Source organism: Anolis carolinensis, chromosome 6, assembly GCF_035594765.1.
Source record: "Anolis carolinensis isolate JA03-04 chromosome 6, rAnoCar3.1.pri, whole genome shotgun sequence".
In the NCBI taxonomy this organism is placed as follows: Eukaryota; Metazoa; Chordata; class Lepidosauria; order Squamata; family Dactyloidae; genus Anolis; species Anolis carolinensis.
The window spans coordinates 100,399,028-100,410,695 of record NC_085846.1 but is presented as its reverse complement, the minus strand read 5'-3'; the positions used below and the strand labels follow the sequence as shown (position 1 = coordinate 100,410,695).

The 11,668-nt window shown below is 38.7% G+C and overlaps 1 long non-coding RNA gene across 2 annotated transcripts; it reads right to left on the bottom strand.

The window, feature by feature from the left end:
* Positions 1 to 387: 387 nt before the first annotated feature.
* LOC134299967 (uncharacterized) lies at positions 388 to 7,228 on the bottom strand. Of its 2 annotated transcripts, XR_010007220.1 has the most exons (4): positions 7,134 to 7,228; positions 6,255 to 6,408; positions 2,147 to 2,248; positions 388 to 478 (listed from the first exon to the last, which is right to left on the bottom strand). It is a non-coding gene; the product is annotated as an uncharacterized LOC134299967 (long non-coding RNA). The 2 variants fall into 2 exon arrangements; XR_010007221.1 differs by lacking the exon at positions 6,255 to 6,408 and having other exon boundaries at positions 7,134 to 7,225.
* Between the last annotated feature and the right edge of the window lie 4,440 nt (positions 7,229 to 11,668).

Here is an 11,668-nt window from a genome sequence, read left to right as displayed (position 1 = left end):
ATTTACTCAATATTTTGGGACTTCATTCAGAGTTCAAATAGTTTTAATGGGAGGAGGCATTTTAATGTCTTTTTTCAGTGAAAACGAAACCAAATATTTAAAGTGTCCTTGAAAAGATGCAAAATCCCCAGTTTGTAGTGGATCAATGGGTGGAATTTCCAGTCTGTCACAATAATATCTCAAGCACTGTAGCCAAGATGTGTAACCTTTCTAGATTTGCTTTTATTTTTAGCTTTACATCATAAAATCCTTGGTTTGAATTACAGAAGTTTTTATGAAGACGGTAAGTGTATAATACCACTTTCTGTAGAATAACTGTTGAGGATTGAAAGGGGAAATGTGCAGATAAATTCGCTTTTATTTATCATAGGATTACCTCCTGGAAAGTTACATCCCATTCCCGCAATAGCTACTTGAATTGTCAATGTCATCTTTTATGTTTTAATCTGTGGTGGCTGCTAGACAAGGAAATTAGTCCCTAGAAAATAAAAGAGAATGACAAATAATGAGAGGATACGTGCTTGACACAATGCAAATTGACTTTGAAATATAAAGACCTTTTCAGAATGACTGCTTGTTAACAAAGGATACTAAATTCTAGCTCCTGGTGAAGAATATTTCTGGCGTCAAATGTGTCAGAATAAAGCACCTGTGATTCTACATATATTGAATATTTGTAAAGTACTGCCAATACAAAAGTTAAGCAAGTTTTATTGGGTTGCTGTGAGTTTTCCGGGATGTATGGCAATGTTACAGAAGCATTCTCTCCTGATATTTTGCCCACATCTATGGCAGGCATCCTCAGAGGTTGTGAGGTCTGTTGGCTACTAGGCAAGTGGAGTTTGGCCAGCTTGATTAGCATTGAATAGCCTTGCAGCTTCAAGGCCTGGCTTATTCCTACCAGGGGAATCCTTTGTTGGGAAGTGTTAGCTGGCCCTGATTGTTTTGTGTCCGGAATTCCCCTGTTTTCTGAGTGTTGTTCTTTATTTACTGTCCTGATTTTAGAGTTTGAAATACTGGGAGCCAGATTTTGTTCATTTTCATAGTTTCCTTCTTTCTGTTGAAATTGTCCACATGCTTGTAGATTTCAATGGTTGCTCTGTGTTGACTGACATGGTGTTTGTTAGAGTGGTCCAGCATTACTGTGTTCTCCAATAATATGCTGTGTCCAGGTTGGTTCATCAAGTGTTCTGCTATGGCTGACTTCTCTGGTTGGATTAGTCTGCAGTGCCTTTCATGTTCCTTGATTCGTGTTTGGGCAATGCTGTGTTTGGGGGTCCCTATGGAGACTTGTCCACAGCTGCATGGTATACGGTAGACTCCTTTTTTGTATGTGTTTCAACGTACAAACTATCTACAGGATTCCCCCCAAGCAGGAAGCAGTCAGCCTTTGAAACTTCAAGGTTATTCAATGCTAATCAAGGTGGCCAATTGCAACATTCACACTTGCCTGAATGAGACAAGAGTTCTTTCTCCCACCCTCGACTTTCCACAGATATATAAATCCCATTTACCTAGTTTCCAACAGACCTCACAACCTCTGAGGATGCCTGCCATAGATGTGAGCGAACTGTCAGAAGAGAATGCTTCTGGAACATGGCCATACCCCAGAAAACTCAGAGCAACCCAGTGATTCTGGCCATGAATACTTTCAACAATACAAAGCAAATATCAATTTCTATAACAAAGTATTATTTTCTTTGTTCTTATAAGGAGCTCTGCATATTTTAAGCATTCAATATCTACATTATTCTGAAAGCTATCACTATTCAAGGGGTATAGGGCCAATATTATTAAATAACAAATGTTTGTGTGATGGACTACTTAAGAGTTTAAGTAGTGAATGAAATAAAATATTTGAAGTGTGCTTGAAAAGATGCAAAATCCCCAGTTTGTATTGGATCAATTGGTAGAATTTCTTGCATGTCACAATAATATCTCAAGCATCACAGCCACAGATGTATAACCTTTCTATATTTGCCTTTATGTTTAACTTCAGATCATAAGTCCTTAGTTTGAATTACAGAAGTTCTTACAAAGACGGTAAGTGTATAATACCCCTTTCTGTAGAATAACTGAAAAGTTGAGGAATGGGGAAATGGGAAAAATGTGCAGGTGAATTAGCTTTTATTTATCATAGGATTACCTCCTGGAAAATTGCATCCAATTCCCGTAATAGCTATTTGAATCTTAAATTTCATCTTTTATGTTTTAATTTGTGCTGGCCGCTAGACAAGGAAATCAGTCCCTAGAAAATAAAAGAGAATGATAAATAATGAGCGGGTAACTGCTTAACTTGGAATATAAGGACCTTTTGACAATGACTGTTTGTTACAGAGTATACTAAATTGTAGATCCTGATGAAGAATGTTTGCAGCTTCAAATGTGTCTGAATAAAGAACCAGTGATTCCATATAAATGAAGGTAAAACAAGTATTAATTTCTAGAAAAAAATATTAATTATTTTCTTTGTTCTTAGTAAAGAGCTCCACATATTCTAAGCATTCAACATCTACAATATTCTGAAAGCAGTCACTGTCACTAGCTGCAGGAAAGCTGCTGACCGGAGGGTTGGCAATTTGAAGCTGCGAATCGGGGTGAGCTCCCAACTGTTAGCCCTAGCTTCTGCTAACCTAGCAGTTCAAAAACATGCAATGCAAGTAGATCAATAGGTATCACCTCGGCGGGAAGGTAAAAGGGCACCCCATGCAGACATGCTGGCGAAACACGATCAGAGATATCTACAGACAACAGGATCCTCGGAATGGAAAATGGAACAAGAGCACCTCCCCATGGCCGGAGTTGAGCATCGCCTCCAGATGCCGGAGATGAAAAACGGGAAGGCCTTTACCTTTGTCTGTGTACGTGTATTGTATGTCATTGTTGTGTAAAAGGCATTGAATGTTTGCCTTATATGTGTACTGTAATCTGTTCCAAGTGCCTCCGGGGAGATAAAGTGGATTACAAATAAAGCGTATTATTATTATTATTATTATTATTATTATTATTATTATTATTATTATTACAGTTGAGTCTCACTTATCCAAGCTAAACGGGTCGGCAGAAACTTGGATAAGCAAATATCTTGGATAATAAGGAGGGATTAAGGAAAAGCCTATTAAACATCAAATTAGGTTATGATTTTAAAAATTAATCACCAAAACATCATGTTATACAACAAATTTGACAGAAAAAGCAGTTCAATACGCAGTAATGTTATATTGTAATTACTGTATTTACGAATTTAGCACGATATATTGAAAACATTGACTGCAAAAATGTGTTGGATAATCCAGAACCTTGGATAAGCGAGGCTTGGATAAGTGAGACTCTACTGTATTATTATTCAAGGGGTAAAGGTAAATGTTTTCCCCAACATTAGGTCTAGTTGTGTCTGACTCTGGGGGTTGGTGCTCATCTCCATTTCTAAGCTGAAGAGCCGGCATTGTCTGTAGACACCTCCAAGGCCATGTAGTTGGCATGACTGCATGGAGCGCCGTTACCTTCCCTCCAGAGCAGTACCTATTGAACTACTCATATTCACATATTTTCAAACTGCAAGTTTGGCAGAAGCTGGGCTAACAGCAGGAGCTCACCCCGCTCCCCAGATTCGAACTGCAAACCTTTCAGTCAGCAAGTTCAGCAGCTCAGCAGTTTAATCCGCTGCACCACTGGGTCCTCCGATTCAGGAGGTATAGGGCCATTATTGTTAAATGCAAATATTTGTGTGATAGAATGCTTAAGAGTTTAAGTAACTCTGTTCCACAGAAGTGAAAGATCACTTGACTTCTAGGGAGCAAAACTATTAACTTCCATGTGCACAAGTCCCTTTTGGGGTAATGCTTCACAATTCCCCACTTACAGGAAGCCAGAATTTATTGACTTCTGTGTGCATCATTCAATTTTTAACAGACTCATCTTCCTTCCTCCTCCTCTCTTGACTTTCTCTCTTGACATTATAACGTCATACAGTATAACCACACACAAACAAAAAACAGAAGAGGGAGTTAAGGGAGGTTTAAATATAACAGAAATCATCTTCCTCATTGGAGCGCCAGAAGTTGTCTGAAGCTTCTTTGCCATATATTTCTCAGAAATCCTTGAGAGAGAGAGAACCTGACTACACCCATACTGCAACCACTAATAGATAATTCACAGAAGAATAGCAAAAAAGACACCCACACTGTAACTAGTTACCAAATTGCTATGGGAATGAGCTCATAAATGGATTGTTTCCAGTGTTGCAAAAACAACACATTTTAAATTCTCTTGCTACACAATAATGCTCAGGCAGCAACAAAGTTGAGGCAAAAATAGGACTAATGCATCATTATGACAGCATAACAGCATGTTATGATAACGTGCAAAGGGTGCATGCATATACTATGGAAGATCTTATATAAACCATAACTTCTATGATTCCATAGCACTGAACCATGGAAATTAAAGTGGTGCAAAACTGTGTTAATTCTATAGTCTAGATACACCACAGGTCTTGTGACTGGCACACATCAAAATTTGAGGCAGATCTACACTGCAGTTAGCAAGCTTGAATAGCATTGAGTAGCTGTGAAGCTACAAAGTGAGTCAGTGGGAGTATCTACATAGAAGTAGCTTGGCTGTTGTTGCCTGAAGGCATCCTCTATTTGAGAGGTGTTGACTGGCAATTAAACAGGCAGCAAACAAACATCAGGAGAGAATGCTACTGGAAGATGGCCAGTTTGGCCATACAGCCCAAAAAAGTCACAACAACCCAAATAAGTTCTTGTTTAATTGGAAGACAGGAGGGAACAGTAACTGCCACCCCATATCCCCAGGCCACCTGAGCCCAGAAAACACTGTGAGATGTTGAGAACAGTTTTGCTCCAGAACCAATCCAACTGTTCAGACAGGCCCAAGCATGGGACAGTAGTCAGAATTTGGACTTTGGAAAACACCGGGCAAGGCTGCATTAACCCGTGTTAACCAAAGTCAATTGCTCAGCACAGCACCATGCTGCATTTGGAGCAGATTCAAGCGGTCAGTGTAGATGTGTCCCACATATAGTAGCATTATACAACAGATAGCAGATAGCAGGTCTCAGGCTACAGAAGAAGGCAAACGTTGTTCAGATGAGGTTGGCCTTTGCTTTCTACTAAAGCTGAGAGAATATAGATCTCTGGTAAATGAAAGTATGACAATGTCACATCTCATTATTCAGGGATTTACTCACTGAGTGAGAATAGCTAAGTTAAATTGTAGTTTTAGTATGGATGAATCTGCACTGTAGAATTAATACTCCTTGGCACCACTTAAATGCCATGGCTCATGCGATTCCATGCAAGAATGAGGAGGTTCTGATTATTTGAAAAACGTTTATTTCTGCAGTCAATTGAAAGAGTAACAATGCATTGGCTTGACTATTTTATGATTATATTAAGAATCTATTACAAATTTTAGCCACAAACAGTGCCTGAACTGTTATATTTTTATATAAGGAGTTCCCATATCTTCCTTATGTAAGACACTATAATGCTATTCCACATCACATGTTCTTTTTTTTTTTTTTTGACCAATTCCTTTTCGAGGAGGAGTCATGGTGAGTTATTTGAATCACACCCTTGTAATTAATCATGACCCAATCTCTGTTGCATTCCCTTTGATCTTATCACAGCAGAAGACTACATTCCTTCTTGAACTATTTCACATTTCCAAAGTTTGCAGCAATCTGTTCACCTTAAGCTGTTATTGTTATCTATTCCATTGCATTTTAATGTGATTTCTTTGAGTTACATTTTTTTTTACTTCAGAATTGCCATTTCCATGCTGTAGTTTGTGGACAGCTTTATTATAATTATAAATTATAACTGGATATTTGTACATAAGGGGAATGACTAGAACCAACAAGAAGAAACAGCAAACACCTGTTTAAGAATACAGTAGAACAATTATAGCAGCTGTAGGAGGGAAAATCTTTGAAATGTAATCCAGGGTGCACCTACACTGTAGAATTATTGCAGTTTGACACTGCTTTAGTTGCCAAGGCTCAATGCTATGGAATCCTGGGATTTCTGGTTTGACAGAGGAGAAAAAAAGTAAAGGTTTCCCCTCGACATTAAGTCTAGTCATGTCTGACTCTGGGTATTGGTGCTCATCTCTATTTTTAAGGCAAAGAGTTGGCATTGTCCGTAGACGCCTCCTAAGTCATGTGGCTGGTATGAATGCATGGCATGCCATTACCATCCCTCCGAAGCTGTACCTAATGATCTACTCACATTTGCATGTTTCCGAACTGCTGGTTTGGCAGAAGCTGAAGCTAACAACGGGAGCTCACCCTGTCCCGTGGATTCGAACCACCAACCTTCCAGTCAGCAAGTTCAGCAGCTCAGTTGTTTAACCCACTGTGCCACTGCGGCCCCTACGAGAAGGCTAAAAATTTTGAAAATATAACACCTATGATATCATAGCATCCTACCATGACAATTAAAGTTGTGTCAGACTGCAGACTGTTTCCCCCCCCCCCCCCTATATTAATGTGAGTGTAATCAAAAGTACTTCAACGCCATCATTCTCTTTCCAACAGGAGACAGAGGAAAGCTTCTTGGAAATTTACGAGCAAAGCATGAAGGCAAAGGCCTTTTACCTAGATATCTGTGATAACACTTTAATTAGTTTATACCACCTGAAATAGAGCTAATGCCTTGCTTTACAGGACATCATCCACATAAGTTGTCTTATGTGAATCAGAACTATGCAGCCAGAATATGGCTACAAAACGGAATCCTCCCTATGATCTCCAAGGATGCATTAAATCCATCGTTAATTCTCCTTAGAGTGTGTGTGTGCCTTTATGTCACCTATCAGCTTATGTGAAGCCATCCGTGAATTTACTTGGATTTTCTTAGACAAGGAATGGTCAGAGATGCCAGTAGACACACTGACATCAAAGGGATTTTATTTTAGTTCAATGAGGCTAATATTGGATTGAGCCCACTATAAACAGAAAGACATATCCATAATATGTGATAGAAAGCTATGTAATAGAATTCCATTACTATAATTATAGTACATAGACAAACAAAGTTCATACTATTTAAAGTAGATTGCTCTATTAAACTTTATTTCCTTAACAAAGATGTTTAAATAAGACCTACCTGAGGCATGGATTTCTCAGGGCTCAGTTTCAAGAAAGGTTACAAATGAACCATGTCAAAGAATCCACCGTTCCTATCTCTGTGCATCAATCCATACTTATGAGCTTCCTAGCTGTCCTACATATTTTTGACATAGGCTCAGACTAGGTTGGCTGGTTATACCAGTTGTAGTTCCCGACACGTAGGCAGTACATGACTATATACTGTTGTGTTAAATAGTGTTTTTAATGCTGTTTCCCAAGCATCACAACTCAAGTAACCTCATGAAATGTGGCTAAGATTTTGAAAGACAGATTTTTTGTGACAAAGAAGTCGCAGCAGAGCCACAACCACAAAATCTCCAAGCCACTAATACAATATAGAGATCCCTGAAGAGCAACAGATCCTAATATTGTTGTTGAAGTTTTTCATGGCTGGAATCACTGGGTTGCTGTGAGATTTCTATTCTGTGTGGCCATGTTCCAGAAGCATTCTCTCCCGACATTTCACCCACATCTATGGCAGGCATCCTCAGACCTCACAACCTCTGGGGATGCCTGCCATAAATGTGGGCCAAACATCAGGAGAGAATGCTTCTGGAACATGGCCATATAGCCTGGAAAACTCACAGCAACCCTGCTCCTAATATTTCTTGTGCCATTATCAGAATTATGAGCAGTGATTTGTGAGTTGAGTCAATTACTGAAGATCACATATGTAACCATCAGGAATCTGATACTACGATACCAAGTTAGGGTCCAAAATTTGGATGGTGCCTTTAGTATCCTATATACAGTACTTATGTATAAGTTTAGATATTTGAGGCAAAAAATCAACCCACAAAAATCTAGGTCAATTTATGCACAGGTCAATGGAAGTATTGTTCCCTTCTCTAAGTAGAATGTGAAAAGCAAGAGCTTAGTCCATCCTGGGAGAACCTAAAAGAATGGTGACCTCTGAGACAACAGGTGTCCGTTCTCTGCAAAATGACCCTTGACTTACCCACATGTCATATTAATACCCAAGATTTCGACCCCCAAACCTCCCCTTGACTTATGCATGAAGTCGATTTATACACGAGGTCAACATATATGAAAATATATAGAAATACTGTATATAGAAATACACATTTAGAAATACTCCATTTCTGAGACTGTTTGAAAACCATTTTGAACAGGTCCCATCACATGACGTTTCCCCATTCCGTCAGTAATCTGTAAGAATTTGTCTGCAAAATGTCTCAGAAACTGATTATTTGCTGAGGGGATTCTAATTATTATTTTTTAAAAACACTATGGATTCTTACATTGCTGAAGCGCTGTTTTTGTGTGTGATTGGAAAATCTATATGTATCCCATCAGCAACAATATGACTTGTCACTGGTGGGTGTCCAGGGGTGGAATCCCATGACCCCGGACTTTTCATGACAGAAGTGGCTGCGATTTCTGTTTTGGACGTTGAAGATCTCCAGGATTACTGAAATCAGTAATTGCAACTTTACCTTATTTTTTAAAAAAATCTGCATTATTTTTCCTTCTGTTGTAACTGTATGTGTAACATAATGTTAATGTGTAAAAGAACTTCATTAAAAAGAGTAAAAGAGTTGTTCATCTGTACTTGTGGCCATTGTCTTGTGGGGTCCAGCAGGGTACAGTCCTGTTCCTCATGTTGTTTAACATCTACATGAAACCACTGGGAGAGATTATCCGGAGTTTTGGAGTGTGGTGCCATCCGGTGCATCCTAAGATATTATCTGTCAGAATGTGTGGAATCTCTGGGTGTTTCTACAAAGCCACTTAAACTGAGTCAGGGAGCGAATTAAAGAAAACTAATTCGCAGTAGAGCCTACACAAGCACCCAAAAACAATTGGAAGCTAGGATGGTGACCACAAAGGTCTACTGATTGTGGATCAATCGGAACCCAGGAATATATTTTTTTCTACCAGGACATGCTGATGGACTCTGGCATGTCCATTTGAGATCAGTGCTAGACCAAGGCAGGGCACAGCAAATGGAGACAAAGAGGGGTTAGGTTCTTCTTTACCTTCTTGCATTTCTGGTTTTTTTAAGTGTGTCCACGTCAATCTTGTCCTGACAAACATTTCAGATTTTTTTTTCTCAGATCCGAGCTCTGCATGGCATATACACCGATTGACTGAAACGGATTTTATGGCTTATTCAGAATTTCCAATGAGTTGTTTTAATATGCTGTTTCAGACCTGATGTGTGTTGCAATGTTCACTAGGGGTCTATGTTTTGTGGATACCCCAGCTTCAAGATGGCTTTGAACTGCATTATCATGCCTATGCAGAACCGCTCTGCTTCTATGTTTTTAACTACAAAACATATTTAAATGTTACAAACGTATTACAATAATATTCTCAAGACAGAAAGGCTGTCTTGAGAATACTATTGTAATGCAGTCTTTTTCCCCCATGTCCTACTCATATTTTAGCGGTGCATGTCTATCAGATCATTTTCCACTCATTCTGTTTTTAGGAAGGATATAAAGAAATCTCCCCAGTTAATGGGTCCTTTTTTAATTGTTTAATGATCTTATAGTTATGATTTTCCTGGTTTTGAGTATGGTGATGACCTTCTAATTTGTTTTCAATGTGTTGTTAGTCATATATGTTATGGCCCTCAGTGTTGATTCTGATGTTATTTTCATTCAACAGTCTTCATCTAATTAACGAAAGATGACATTTGTGTGGAGCCCCCAGTGGCACAATGGGTTAAACTGCTAAGATGCTGAACTTGCTGGCAGAAAGGTCTACGGTTCGAATCCAGGGAGCAGGGTGTTAGCCTCAGCTACTGCCAATCTAACAGTCCGAAAACATGCTGGCCAGGCCTGTAGCAAGCCGGGGGGGGGGGGGGGGGTTAAGAGTTCAAACCCCCCCCCCCCAAATTTTTCAGGTTAAAAAATAAACCTGGTTTACTCATTAAGAGTAAACATTAAAAATTAAGAGTCCCTCCAGGCACTATCTCAAGCAGATATTGACAGGTCTGAACCCGGGGGGCAGGTGGGGCAGGGGTTCAACCCCCCCGAAATTTTCAAAACCCCTCCCGAAATTTTTTTCTGGCTACAGCCCTGATGCTGGCCACATGACCTTGGAGGCATCTATGGACAACACCGGCTCTTCGACTTAAAAATCAAGATGAGCACCACTCCCCAGAGTTGGAAAGGACTGGACTTAATGTCAAGGGGAAACCTTTACTTTTACCTGACATTTGTGTGCCTTGTTTTACGTTTGTTTTATGTCATTTGGAAAAAAAAGTATTATTACTCTCCCTTAAAGAAGATTTCAAGACATTATGAAACATGTGATTCATGATATAACAAAGAAATTGCCTCTATAGCATTAGAAAAACTTTTAAATAAACAAAGCGCATTGCATTATATGGATTTCAAATACCAAAAACCATGTTCCTATTTATTTGTATTTATTGCAGCACTGGGCTTTTGCTATAAATACAGATATTGTTGGTCCCTCTCATCCAAATAGAACATTGGTTATTGGTGTGTGGCACTTGACCATATTATAAACACAGATGTATTACTGTGCTGTATTTATTAAATGTCTAACCACAGAGCAACAACTAAGCGTTCACCAAGATTGGCAATTTGTGCCAGTTTATATCACATCAATTAATATTGCTTTTTGATGCTTCCCTGTTGAAACACTCTTCTAACTTAAAAAAAAAGGTTCTGCTGAAAAGTGGAGATGTGTTCACTCATTTGTGGGTGACTTGTTTGTGGTTGATTTGCCTATTATAGTTATGTCCAGCCACTCCACCCCAAAAAACATTATGTATTCCTATATATCTCCTGTTGAATCTTTCTTTCTTTCTTTCTTTCTTTTCTTTCCTTTTTTTTTTTTTTTTTTTGAGGTAGAGTCTCGCTTATGCAACATAAACAGGCCGGCAGAGTGTTGGATAAGCGAAAATGCTGGATAATAAGGAGGGATTAAGGAAAAGCCTGTTAAATGTCAAATTATGTTAAGATTTTACAAATTAACCACCATGTTTTAAAACAAATCGACAGAAAAAAGCAGTTCAATACACAGTAACGTTATGTAGCAATTACTGTATTTACGAATTTAGCACAAAAATATTGCAATGTATTGAAAACATAGACTACAAAAACATTGACTACTAAAAGGCAGACTGCGTTGGATAATCCAGAAAGTTGGATGAGCGAAGGTTGGATAAGTGAGACTTTACTGTATATTGCTAAAATAGTAAACTGTAATGTTGTTGTTGCTAGGTTTATTTCCTTGGAGCAAGATCATACACGCACATGACTACTCCTTCCACAGACAATTTGAAGGAGACAAGGGACACCTGATTTAATTTGATTTAATCTGATTAATAAATAGAAATAGTATAATAGTGTTAAAAGAATTTAGCCATGAGAAACACACACAGAACAAAGAAAACATGCAACAAATGGCAATTAAAAGGAGAGAAGCAAGTCAATAAACAGCCCATCACTTTCTTAGAGGTGCAAAGGGGATCAGTTGAAGGCCTGGGAATGTCTAGTCACAAGCATGGCA